We start from the raw sequence: 14,167 nt of genomic DNA, 5'->3' as shown, positions 1-14,167 counted from the left end.
TCATAATGTCTTCCTTGTTCTTGTTTCCTTGGTTTCTGCATTTGTTGCTTGGCATTGTAGAGCTATTCTTTGGATTCTTCTTCCCTTGCTGTGGTGTTTTTCTTGTTATACTATGACTGTATTAAGTGGACTGTCTGCTTTTGATGGAGCTTTAGAGGCTTAAGATGGGTGTGGCCTGAGAGCTTTGTTTGGTTCCTCAGGGTTAAGGGTGTGCCAAATGTGACACTCCCAGGTTAGGTGTGATAAATCTCTCTCTCTCTCTCTCTCTCTCTCTCTCTCTTCCTTCCTTCCTTCCTTCCTTCCTTCCTTCCTTCCTCCCTCCCTCCCTCCCTTCCTTCCTTCCTTCCTTCCTTCATTCCTTCCTTTTTTTGATTCAAAATGGCAGCAATTCTGCACAGCTGAGCGGAATTAATGGTAGTTAGCAGGCAAATGATATACCCACCAGAGCCAGCGGTCGGAAGCTCTTTGCCAAGGACCACTCAAGGAATCTGTGCTGCCCTCAGTGTGGACTCAAATTCTCCTGCAGTCTCTCACTGGGTTGCCAAGGTTACCGAATTGTAGTGTCTCTGGAGAGTACTCACATGAATTCCGTGAGTTCTCTCCCCCACCGTCTCTTTTTTTCACAGTCTCAGTTCATTAGCACCACACATTCACTAGGTCCTAATCTCCTGTTATTTCACACACACGCACACACGCACACACACCCAAGAGTCAGGTTTTTCCACTTGGCTGAGGGCGGGTGCAGACCTGAGATTGCCCCGCTTATGACGTATGTCCAAAATGGCGCTTCTCTTTGTCTTGCTCACCTTTGAGAGGTGAGCAGAGAGAGAGAAATTCATGCCCGTATCAGTCACTTTTTTTTTTCCCTCTCTCTTCTAGATAGCCTGGTGAACTTTTCCCCATGGGGTTTCAAGCCTCGTTCCCTCTACTCTCCTCTTTCCACTTTCCCGCTGGTGTCTCGGGCTATTGAGGTTCGGCTCACCTTGCGTTCCAGCGCTGGTGTGTTGATTCTGCTGCTGGTGTCCCGAACCATGGTCTCCCACGCTCTCCACGCAGCTCCACCGTGAATCACTAGTTCTGGAAGAGTTTCCTCTGCTGTCTCTTCTCCTACTCTTCCTTGAACCTGCAGTATCTCCACTTTTATTAAACTGTCTCTTCCCGGACTATCAGTGTGCTGCCTTACTATTCTGCCATCTTGCCACTCCCCATTTTATAGTTCTGTATCTAACAAATATATCAGAGTGGAACACACATAATGAGCAGTAAACTGTAGTTATTATTATTAACATTACAATAGATGCAACTCTGAATCAAGGAGAGACATATAAATGTTGCAGAGTTTTATATTTCCCAAATAAATACTGTTTGATTTTGTTGTCCTTTTTCTCCATATTTTCTTTAATAATTTTTTTTCCTTATGATCTACAAGAGTGCATCGTAGGGCTCATGGAAACATGGAAATGGAAGTAAAAGATATTTATATTGGTAGAAAATATTTTTTTAAATAAATACAGAATTTTTTCTCATAACATGCCTTTTGAAGATCCCTCCATTGTGGGTATAATTTCAAAATGTTTTTGCATCAAAATAAACTTATCTTTTAATTCTAATTGCCACAAGCTTTTTGAAGTACTCTCTTCTTTAGTCCATTTTGTCTACTATACCTTCATGATTTTTTACCCCCTTATTTATATTTATTTAATATACTTATTTAATATGCATACTAATACTTTGAGTTTCCTCCTCCTAATATTTCTTTTATCTTTCATTTTTCTTAATCTTAAGTACTTCAAAATGTCATTCTCTGGTTCATTTCTTCCTCATTCATTATTACTCATCATTGTTTCTGGGTGCTGTGTGATGTGAATACATACAAAGAGCTATTTTGAGGCATCATGTGTTAAGCTGAAGGACTGAGCAGAGAGTGAAGTGAATGAATACAATGGACATAGTCAGAGCTGTTTGAAGCCAGAAGTCACTGCCAAAATCATTAAACCAAGGAGGTATAATGAGAGGACAAGCAGGTCACAGGTATCTCAAGATGTAAGAGGGGAATGGTCAGATATGGGGTGAGTAAAAATCGAGGTTCAATTATTATGGTGAAAGTAAAGACAGTCTGGTTATATGTTGTATAAAATTTGGTATTATTAACTGTTATATTAACTGTATGCATCCTTCGTTGCAAGAACTACACAATGAAAAACCCAACATGCCCAACGTGGCTATGTTGGCCAATTTACAGCTTCTAACCATTAAGATAATTTGAACAATCTCTGAAGTATATTCATTCTGTCTTCTTATTTTTAAAAACATCAGTGATTAATCAGCTGATCTCTGGAGTTTCTGAAAACTCTGCGATTCATTTTTTTCCCTCTTTGTTCAGCTTCCAATTATTGTTCCTCACACCCCACCCCAAACCCAGGAACCCTACAGGTAAAGTAAATTGTGTTTGTTTTCTAACACCCAGTATTGAGGTGACCATAGACATTTGGGGAATGATCACTCATATCCTTCTGGAAGTCGGTGAATGACTCAAGTTCTCAGGAATAGAGCGTGACTGCATTGTTTGTATTTTTTTGTTTTTGTTACCTGGCAATAAACATGGAACCTATTGGAATATTCTGTCTCAGCTGGGTTTTGTGCCTCATTAGTTTGGTAGAGAGAAGTATATGATGGGCACTTTGGGGAGTAAGAGAAGATGAAAACAGGCAGATAAACAAAATGATGGTGATGGAGAGAAACAGGGAGACAGAAAGTCAAGGTAGTGCTGAGGAGGAACAGAGAGCCTTTCCAGAGTTCTGAGGGCAGAAAACGGCAGAGTGCTGCTCCTGAAGTGTGTGGACACTGAGCTGCAGATTCGCCAGATCACATACAGCAGCCCAGTCTTTCAAAACGGTAGGCTTCCTGGACATTCTAAATGTGTTCCGTAAACCTTTCTTGGTGGGGAATAGGGGAAAAGTGAGGAAATAGATTTTGAGAGAAATTCATTGCTTTCAAGACAGCTGTATACGTTGGGAAGCTAAGATAGGAGAATTTGCTTGAGACATTGAAAATTGCATTGTTTGTTTTGCCTTTTAAAATATGTAATTTACCTTGGATTTCAATTGTTAGATTGTTTTCTCCTCACTTTTTTACTATAACAATTTAACATATTAACAAAGTACTCGTTTCATACTCTGGCTTAAGTGCAGAAATCAAAGTTTTTAAGTGAGAATATAGTTTTCCTCATGGACATTGTCTACCTTAGAAAAACTACTACAGAACATGCCTGTGACTATAGACTTGTAGTTCAGGCCACCGAAGATTAGAGATGGGACTTGGGCACTCCCTTGACTTGTATCCTCTGGTCTGCTTTAAGAAAAACCAGGAGGAAAAGAAAGCTAGGCATCAGAAGCAATGGGTGGCAGGCCTATTAATGGCTGATCTGTACAGTGATCTGCCCTCAAGGAGACCCAACAGGCCAGTCCACTGCAGTGGCTTTCAATGTGGTAAGCATGGGCTTCAGCAGAAGTCAGCTTGTGAAGAGCCCTGGCAGCTCTGCCAAGAGTTGGATCACTGGAAATGGACCTGCCCTGGAGTCGAAGGATGCCCGGGTCAGAGCCACAGATCTTATTGGCTCTAAGCTGAAAAGCCCTTCACTCAGCCCAACTTCCAAAGTGACCACTGCAGCTGAGGGGATGGTCAAGTAGGGTCAGCAACATTGCAGGCAGAACTGTAAATTTCTTGTTAGAGATGCCACCTGCCTTTACCTGGCCAGCTCTCCTCCCAGGCCAGCCAAGTAATGAAAATCAACAGAGTGCCTTCCCCTAGGAGGTTCACACTTCCCTTAGGATATACCCCATGTGAAGAGATAGATAGGTCTGGGCCTCTTAACTTACAAGGCCTAAAGCCCACCAGATTATTATCAAGCCCCTTCTATCAGGTTCTATTTGCCTCTAAATCAGAAAACTTAATTGTAGCTTAGACAGCACCTTTCTTAGCTCCTATAATAATGACTCTGTCCTTTGTTCTAGACCCTGTCTAGCGCACTTGGGCCTCATTCCTTCGTAATCATAACCTCTACTCTACCACCAATGGCTCTACTCCCAGCCTGTATGTACTGATGGTCCTCTTCCCCACTTAATGCTGTATAATTGTTCAAACCTGGTAAATTCCACTCTTAGGATCATTGGTTACTATCCTCACTCTGTCTTTTATGACCTTGTCTAAATATGAGCAGAGTCGGCAAACTTGGAAGGCTTCCATAGCCTTGGCAACTCATGACGAGAGCCTAGGGTGGTTACTGGTGCCATAAACTAGAGTGTCAATTTGTTGGGTCAACAACAGGAGCCACTGTGCACTTGCTCCTCATGTGGGATCTCTGTCCTTAATGTGCTGTACATTGTGATTTAATGCTATAACTAGTACTCAAACAGTATGTTTTACTTTGTGTTTCTATGTGGGTGCAAACTTTTGAAATCTTTATACTAAATTGATCTTCTATATATAAAGAGAATTGAAAATGAATCTTGATGCAAATGGAAGGGGAGAGGGAGCAGGAGAGGGGAGGGTTGCGGGTGGGAGGGAAGTTATGGGAGGGGAAGCCATTGTAATCCATAAGCTGTACACTGGAAATTTATACTCATTAAATAAAAGTTAAAAAAAAAAAGGTCGTCTTAGATAGGTTGTTCTCCACATACACTGACACCCACACACCAGTACTTTATAGTGGCAAGTGAGGAGATGATGGTTCTGCTACCTTGTGTTCCCCTTGTCTCATCCACAGCCCTCTAATAAACTGAATTTTGGGGTGAGGGTAGTAGGGTAGTCAGAGGAGGCAGGCTTGACCCTAATTTGCCTTCTTGAAGGACATCTGTGTTTAAAAGAAGACAATTCAATTACTGGGGGCCGGCGCCATGGCTCACTTGGTTAATCCTCCGCCTGCGGTCTGGCATCCCATATGGTCTCCGGGTTCTAGTCCCAGTTGCTCCTCTTCCAGCCCATCTCTCTGCTATGGCCCGGGAGTACAGTGGAGCATGGCCCAAGTGCTTGGGCCCTGCACCCCATGGGAGACCAGGAGGAAGCACCTGGCTCCTGGCTTCGAATAGGCACAGCGCCAGCTGTAGCGGCCATTTGGGGAGTGACCCAAAGGAAGAAAGACCTTTCTCTCTCTCTCTATCTCTGTCTATAACTCTACCTGTCAAAGAAGAAAGAAAAAAGAAAATTCAATTACTAGCTTTTACATGTAGCAATAAATAGTTTTCACTGCCACTTGTGTGGGTTTCAGGGAGGGTACAGGGTTGCTTTAGATAGAGTTCCTTCTCACACTCAGAGTCCTGTGCCTGTGATTCTTCTGTGATTTCAAAGGGAGCTTATTTTGGAGGTGAAGAGGCTTCATCGTCAGGGACAGAGAAATCAGAAAAGACGCAGGTTAGCAGAGCAGCCTTCAGAAGATGAGGCAATGCAACGAAGAGAATACAGTTACAGCCTAGCTCACGTTGGATTTTTCTGGTGTAGCTTTCCAGTTTTACCATTTTCTGTGTGTTCACCATTACATCCAGTAAATTGTTAATATTCAGTGATTGTCTCTGTCATTAAAAATAGCCAGCAGGAAACTTTTTTAAAAATGTGGAAATAATTAAGGAAATGGAAGAGTTTAGAGATCGTTATATGAGAAATCATTCTTATTCATGGTTGGCCACTTGACAGTTATCACAGCAAGCATTAGACAGTTCCGCTGCCACATGTGCCCTTCAGAGTGGAAATGGTTTATTAATTCCAGATAAATTTGGTACAGTTCTGTAAACATAATTTGAATTTCATGTTTTATAAATATACTTCATTTAAAAACTGCTGCCATTTACCTTATGATTGGTTCACTAGGTTAGGAATTAAAAGATCTGAAATTTGGATGAATAAGATTGATGAATGAACTATCATGAAGATTTTTTTCTGTGTGTTTTATTCTTTCAAATTTTTATTCATATGCAACTTGTGCACATTAATGGGGGTACAGTGCAGTCCTGCAATGCATCTTCACATCATAACCCAATCGAGTCAACCAGCCTTTCGGTTTCCTTAGCCTTTCCTTCTGTTTGGAATACACAGGCCTTCTCGTGCAGTTCTTCATACAGCACATAGCATTTGGTTGTGAGCTGTCATTGCCCCATTGAAGACCTTGTGACTTCTGTTCTACTGCATTTTGGTACTTGTTATCCAGCCTCCTTCTCTCCCTCCCCTACCCACCCTTTCCAGTCTGTAATACTCACCAGTCAAAGTTCATGTCAACTATTTTTAATGTCCACACATGAAGGAGAACACAAGATATATGTGTTTCTGTGTCTGGCTTCTTTGACTTAATACAATAATCTATGGTTCCCATTAGTTTACTTGTGAATGTCAGTATTTAATTTGTTTTTATGGCTCAGCAGTACCCCGTTGTGTATATATGCCACATTTTCTTTATTTATTTATCTGCTGACAGACATGTTGACCCCATATTTTGACTGCTGTTTAATATCTTTAATTCAATGTAGTAACAATTACTGTTCTCATACTTTAAAAATAACTTCTATTTTGTCCCCATTTCTATCATTTTCTTCCTTTTCTTGTGCTTGTATTCAAAATTCTTCAGTGAAAATCTAAGAATACCCTGCTTAAATCCATTTAGGTACAAAGGGATCATGTCCCATGTATGGGAACCAGACCTTGTACAGTTAGCATGGAATTAACTTAAAGTCTTCACTCCCCAGTGGAGTCCAGCTCCTGGTACATGTATTCTTAAATTTATAGAAGGCACTGGAACTTTTGGTAAATGGTTTTCTAAGTTGTTATCTAGTGGTTGAAATTGTTTGCTAAGTTTTCATTTGATATTGCTATTGTCAGTAAGCGATCTGGGATTTTCTCCCTCATTTCTCTATTCTAAGCCTGACTTTTTCTCTCATTTCTCTATTCTCTTCAAGGTAGGAAACTAATTCTATTCTGAAGGACTCTCCAAGATGCAAAATTTAATCTTTAGACCCTATAAAAGAGATGGCTAACATTCTTCTGTTATAGCATAGCCAAAATAAGATCTTAAATTATAATTTCACAGCTAGATTTACTTTGCCATCAGCACAGTGAACAGGGAAGAACTCCCTTTCAGACCAAACAGGGAGAGAAAGTCTCAAAGTGAGGACATAGCTTTCCTCATGGGCATGTCTACCTCAGAAAAACCACTGCCAAAACATGCCTGTGACTACAGACTTTTAGTTTAGGCCACAAAGATTAGAGATGGGATTTGAGCACCCCCTTGTCTTGCATCCTCTGGTCTTTTTTTTTTTTTTTTAAACAAAAATCAGGAGTAAAAGAAAGCTAGAAGAAATGTAAAAATATGTAGCAGGTCCATTAAAGGCTGCTCTGTACAGTGATCTGCCTTCAAGGAGACCCAACAGGCCAGTCCACTGCAGTGGCTTTCAATATGGTAAGCCTGGGCTTCAGCAGAAGTCAGCTTGTGAAGAGCCCTGGCAGCTCTGCCAGCCAAGAGTTGGATCACCGGAAATGGAACTGCCCTGGAGTCAAAGGATACCCAGGTCAGAACCACAGATCTTGCTGGCTCTAAGCTGAAAAGCTCTTCACTCGGCCCAGCTTCCAAGGTGACCAATGCTGCTGAGGGAATGGCCAATAGGATCAGTAACATTGCAGGCAGAACTGTACATTTCCTGTTAGAGATGACACCTGCCTTTATTTGGCCAGCTCTCCTTCCAGGCAAGCTAGGTAATGGAAGTCAACAGGGTGCCTTCCCAAGGAGGTTCACACCTCCCCTTGGATGTACCCCATGTGAAGAGATATATAGGTCTGGGCCTCATAACTGACAAGGCCTTAAAGCCCACCAGATTATTATCAGGCCCCTTCTGTCAGTTTCTATTTGCCTCTCAATCGGAGAACTTATTTGTGGCTTAGTCAGCACCTCTAGTAATGACTCTGTCCTTTGTTCTAGACCCTGTCTATCCCACTTGGGCCTCATTCCTTTGTAATCATAGCCTCTACTCTTACATCAGTGGCTGTATTCCCAACCTGTGTGTATTTATGGTCCTCTCCTCCACTTAACATTGTATGATTGTTCAGAATTTCTCTACAGACAAACCCCTCTACCCACAAAAGATGAGTATCTTTTCTCCCAGTCTTGGCTTGGATCAGCTTTTTTTTTTTTTCTTATTTATTTAACAGTTAGAGTTATAGACAGTGTGAGAGAGAGAGAGACAGAGAGAAAGGTCTTCCTTCCGTTGGTTCACTTCCCAAAATGTAGTTAGAGCTCTCTTCAGTTGTAGCTTCCTATTTATACCGTCCCAGTGAGTAGATTAGAGGTTTCCCTCTTGCATTTTTTGGCTTGTTTTATAGACTGAACTCTGATATTTGACAGTTTAGCTCTTTCTTCCAGTTTAGCTGAGCTGCTGACAGTTCTGGCTTTGCCTCTTGCTCACTGTGTAACCTTAGGTGAATCATTTACCTTTTCTGAGCTTTATTATATAAGCTATAAAATTAGGACAATAGTACTCCATGAAGTTCTTTTGAGGATTATACAAGGTGCCAGTGAAAAATAACTCACTCAGTACATTACTACCCCGTTCTTAATTATTAAGATACAGAAACTGAAACAGACACGTGGCCACTTATCTAGGGTGTTCTAGGAAGGACTCACGCTCCCATGTTTTATTTAAATGTTTTGGATTGTATCAGATGGCATAGTTCTTTTATGTGTAGCTCCTATCTGTAGGTATAATCACTTAAGAGAATCTTGTAACTTCCCTTGTTACCATTTCTGGTTAATTCTGAGAGGGCAACGCTTTCTGTCTTCCTGTCAGTATTTCCTTTTTAAATTTGATGCCCTTTGTCAGGTAACTGTCCCTCTAAGAGCTGGCATTTGTGTTGTGTGGTCAGTGCACTAATTAGGCTATGAGATATTGCTTTAAGATTAGAACACCACAAGCAATTAAATGTCAGTCTCCAAATGGGAATTAGTTGTAGTGTCCAGGAAAGAAGGATTTGGCATTCTCTGCTTCATTCTAGTTATGCTGTTAGGATATTTAGGTTCTATAATAGCAGAATGAGCTTCAGATAAGGATCTGCTGGTTGATAAAGGATAGAACTTCACTTGAGAAACATTACCTTGAAAGGTTTTTAAGATTCTGAATTAGCAGCATACTAGAAAGGACTAAATTTATTACCCCGCATCATCTTTTAAGACTTCAGATGTTAGGGGAAAGTTGAGATCAGAAACCCAGATCATGCCCATATTTATCAGGCAGAAGTTCTGGAATTATCTAATCAATATCTAGGAAATTTTGGCTTATTTGGCACAAGTCAAGCTACACTTAAAGTCCAAACATCTTAAAGATGCTTTCTATACATTTCATTGTTAGGTCTGTTATACCATGAATTTATTTTTTAATAGCATTGCACTTGAGTTGGATTTATATAGTTCTTAATAATTCTCTAATCCTGTTTTGGATAGTCTCACTGTTTGAAGACAAACTCTGAGAATTGGCAGATCTCTTCTTGAGAGTCATAAAACAACATTGACTATCTCTATTATTGTAAAAGTCATTTAGGCTTTGAGGAAAGAAGTGGACTTGTTCCAGTTGAGCAAAGTTTTTTTATATATCAATCAGCTTATTGTAGAGTTTCGTCCAAGATGAATATGAGCACCATCTACATTCCTCATCTTAGCCTTTTTACTCATCTCTGAGATCAACCATCAAAGCAAATAGATGCTATCCAAAAGACTGTGTGTGCAAGTACACATGTATACATGGGGAGAGGAGGGAGTATGATTCTTGAAGCTTGTTTTGTGGGGTTTCTCAGAAGGTCCTAAGGAGAGCTCATCCACAGCTGTTCACACTGACAGTCCGCTTGACATATCCTGTCTGAGTGTTTCTCCTTTCCATGGCTCCTTTTCTTCACTTTCTCAGTTGTATTTTTGAGATAATCTCCCAAAAAAAGTACTGATATCCAAATGCTGGTTTTAGTGTTTGCTTTTGGATAACTCAAACCAAGACAGAACCATTAAAACAAAAATCCTTGAGAGATTAAAACCCAACACAAAAATGTTTTGATAGCATTTGAAAGCAAAAAACTACCCACATTTTTGTAAGAAGAAAAATAAATAAGCCAAAATGAACAAACTCAAGATGCTTGTCTAACCTCTCTCTCGTCTGTCTGTCTGTCTGTCTCTCTCTCTCTCTCTCTCTTTCTCTCTCTCTTTCTCTTTCTCTTTTTCTGCACCAACCTGACACCACTCAGATTGGTCTCAACAAGTGGAAATAACTGGCAAGAATTTATTGAATAAAATAAAATAAAAGCAAGAATTTATTGAAACCTAGTTAGAAATAGAAAACTTTCTCCAAACTATAAGAAAGATAGATAGAGATGGACAGTTAGCAGTTTTGTGAACTACAGTCAGGATAAGATGGAAGAACAAAGATAAAATGCATTGAGATCTGCAGAAGTTTAATATAACCAGTATTTAATACAACCAAAATGAGTGAGCACCAACTGATTTTGTTGAACAGTGACACAATGTATATGCTTTGTAAATTGCAAATTAAAATTCATACTTAAAGTATTATTGTCAATAGATTGCCTGTAAAGTTAACCAAGTGGATGACCACAGAGGATAATACTGCATTAGAATTAGCAACCCTCTAGGTTTTTCATCCTAGCTCCCCTGAAATTCTTTGCATTTCGCAGGTCAATTCACTTCTCTAGTTGTATGTTTTGCTGCCTTAACTATCAAATCAACACAAACTCAAATGAATGCACCCTAAGGGAGTACAACTTTTTCAAACCCGAAGCTCTCTGAGTGATATTTCCCTTTTAAAGGACATAAACATTTAGTTTATGCATTTTCTTATACTTCTCATGCAATGAAATGTCTTATTTGAAGAGCCTGATGTCAGATGTCCTTTTCTTGAGGTAAGCCCTAAGCACAAGCATAGATCAACTCACGATGCAAACCAATAGCTTGTACACTTGAAAATCTGAAACAATTCTGGGTTGTCCAAAGGACTCCAAGGAAATTGTGCTCTCGTTGGAATCTATTTCTCCTAGATTCTTATAGGAAATGCTTGATTGTGATTCCTGTAATGTGCCCAGAATTGATAAATTTAAAATGGATGATGCAACAGAATTATGAAGGCATTTTTTCACCCCTGGAGCTCAGGGAGCAAAAGTCCATCTTTGAAATTTGTAGAAACCAATACAAGTCAGTACTGATTCAGACACCTATGGAGAAACTCCTATAGGCATATTTTATGCATTTTGGAGGAACAGCGCTTTGACCTTGTCTTTGAATACCACATTGTGGTAATTCAATCAATGTCAGAGGCCAGAACTGTTAATATAACAGAGTGGTATCCTTTGAAATTGTTTTAGCAATCTTTGGGTAGAATGGAAAGGTGAATTTCACAATAAGTCCCCTTCTTTTTTTCTTTTTTTCTCTACACCCCAACAAGGAAAAACCCCTTCTCTTTAGAATTCTCTTGAAAACCAGTGAAATAAGCCAGTGATACTGCTAAGATTAGTGAGCCAGCCCCTACTTGACTGGTGTATTTCGAAACCATATGTGTCAAGGTCAGTTGTACATATAGTTCAGTGTGTGGTTTCCTACACTGTGACTACTCCAGGGGCAGAAAATAGGACTGTTCTATAATGAAGCAAGGAGCTCACTGAAGAAAATATGAGGTAGAGAGAGTGGGCTGAGAAGACACAGGAAGCCTGAAGGTCAGCTCAGTTACCTGGAAATTCTCTTGCTGGCCACTGTCCCTCCCAGGCCATGAGTCTTGTTCAGAGTGAGATGTTTCTGTTCTAGGTGTTTCTGTTGTAGAACCCAGGCCACAAGGAAGGACAGTGCAGTATGGTGGGATACAAGGGGAGACAGCAGCTGGCCTGTACGTGCTGCAGGCCTGTTTCTTAGCATTTTATACATTAATAGGGTCAAAGGTTGCTACTAGGAGACCCTTGAGGACAGAGGCAGATGGAAAGAGATCTTCGTGGGATATCTTCATGGCATGATAGAGGGAGTCTGGAATGGAGGATGGGAGTTGAGAAGGTGGCGACAGCTGTGGGGAGGTTTCTTGATTGTCAGTTCCTGAGTGATGGGCACTGGCAAATGGCATTGGGGCATTCTCAAATCAGAATACATGCATATTCTTTAGTCAATTTTAGAAAAGGGCTTCTTTTATTTTTTAATTAATTTATTTTTATTTAATAAATATAATTTTCGAAAGTACAACTTTTGAATTATAGTGTTTTTTCCCTGCATAACCACCCTCCCACCCACAACCATCCCATCTCCCACTCCCTCTCCCATCATTCTTCATCATGATTCATTTTTAATTAGCTTTAGATACAGAAGATCAACTTAGTATATACAAGTAAACTTGGTATATATAAGTAAAGATTTCAACAGTTTGCACCCACACAGACACAAACTATAAAGTACTGTTTGAATACTAGTTTTACCATTAATTCGTACAGTACAACACATTAAGGACAGAGATCCTACATGGGGAGTAAGTACACAGTGACTCCCATTGTTGATTTAACAATTGACACTCTTATTTATGACGTCAGTAATTACCCAAGGCTCTTGTCATGAGCTGCCAAGGCTATGGAAGCCTCTTGAGTTCGCCAACTCTGATCTTATTTAGACAAAGCCATAGTCAAAGTGGAAGTTCTCTCCTCCCTTCAGAGAAAGGAACCTCCTTCTTTGATGGTTCATCAAAGTGAGATCACTGGGATCTCACTCACAGAGATCTTTCATTTAGGTCATTTTTCGCCACATTGTCTTGGCCTTGTAGGCCTGAGAAACTCTCCTGGCCTTTTAGCCAGATCCGAATACCTTAAGGGCTGATTCTGAGGCCAGAGTGCTGTTTAGGGCATCTGCCATTCTATGAGTCTGCTGTGTATCCCGCTTCCCATGTTGGATTGTTCTCTCTGAAAAAGGCTTATTTTAAAGAAAGAACCTGATCATTTTCTGTACTTTGTGTTCAGAAGAAATCTCAAGTTACTCTCTATTAAATAAATTCTCTGACACTGAGGCAGTATAAGAAATGGTTAAAAGTTTGAAATCAAAGTGTCACTTAAAATCCATTTCCAGTGCTTACCAGCTTTGTGATCTTAGAAATGTACTCAGCCTCCCTAGCTCATCTGGATGATGGAGATAATACAGGTATCTATTTCACAGAATACTGCAAAGATTAAGTGAGTCCAAAGAGATAAAAGTGCTGGGCATGTGTCAAGTCAACACTAGATAATTGTTTCCTCTGGCGCCTACTTGTGCACTGAACCCCAGCCTGGGCTGCACTGCCTGGTGATGGACTACATAGATTGTGCACTTAAACTGGATCTGGATCTGCTTGGATGAGCCTCTTGCTTGCTGTGCAATCTGAGCAAGTTAGATAATTTTTCCAACAATTATTTTCTCCATCTGTACGTTGAGATAATGGTGGCAGTTTGCTTTGAATAGAGATAAGGTGATTAAAGTTGTGGGTGCAGTGCATGGCGCAGAGTTAATGGTACTGCATGCTCGCACACACAACTGAGCGCCACATTATTTTTTTGGATCAATTTGTCAATTTCTACCAAAAAAAATCTGCTTTTTTTCGTTAGGAGTTGTGTTGAATCTATAAATTAATCTGGGAGCATTCCAACCTTAATATCCATGCATCTAATCCATGAACATGGGATATCTTTCCACTTATTTGTATTTTTAAATGTCTTTCAAAAATGTTTTATAGCTTCATTGTACAAGTCTTGCATTTCTTAATTTGAATACATTTCCAATATTTTATGATTATTTAATGCTATTATGAATGGAATTTGTTTTCTTGATTGCTTTTTCAGGTTGTTTTTGCTAGTGTACAAAAATGCAATTTGTACATTTGTTTTATATCCTATAAAATTTCTGAACTTATTTATAAATTCTGATAATCTAAGGAATCCCTTGGGATTTTCTACATAAAAGATTATGATATCTAGGGGCTGGTATTCTGATTCAGCAGGTTAAGCTACCATTTAATTTACTAGCATTCTACATCTGAGCCCTGGTTCAAATCTTATCTGTTCTGCTTCTGATCTAGTTCCCTGCTGATGTGTCAGGGAAAGCCGCAGATGATGGCCCATGTACTTGAACTCCTGTCACCCTTGA

Source organism: Lepus europaeus, chromosome 5, assembly GCF_033115175.1.
Source record: "Lepus europaeus isolate LE1 chromosome 5, mLepTim1.pri, whole genome shotgun sequence".
NCBI classification, from domain to species: Eukaryota; Metazoa; Chordata; class Mammalia; order Lagomorpha; family Leporidae; genus Lepus; species Lepus europaeus.
This window is presented reverse-complemented; position numbering follows the sequence as displayed.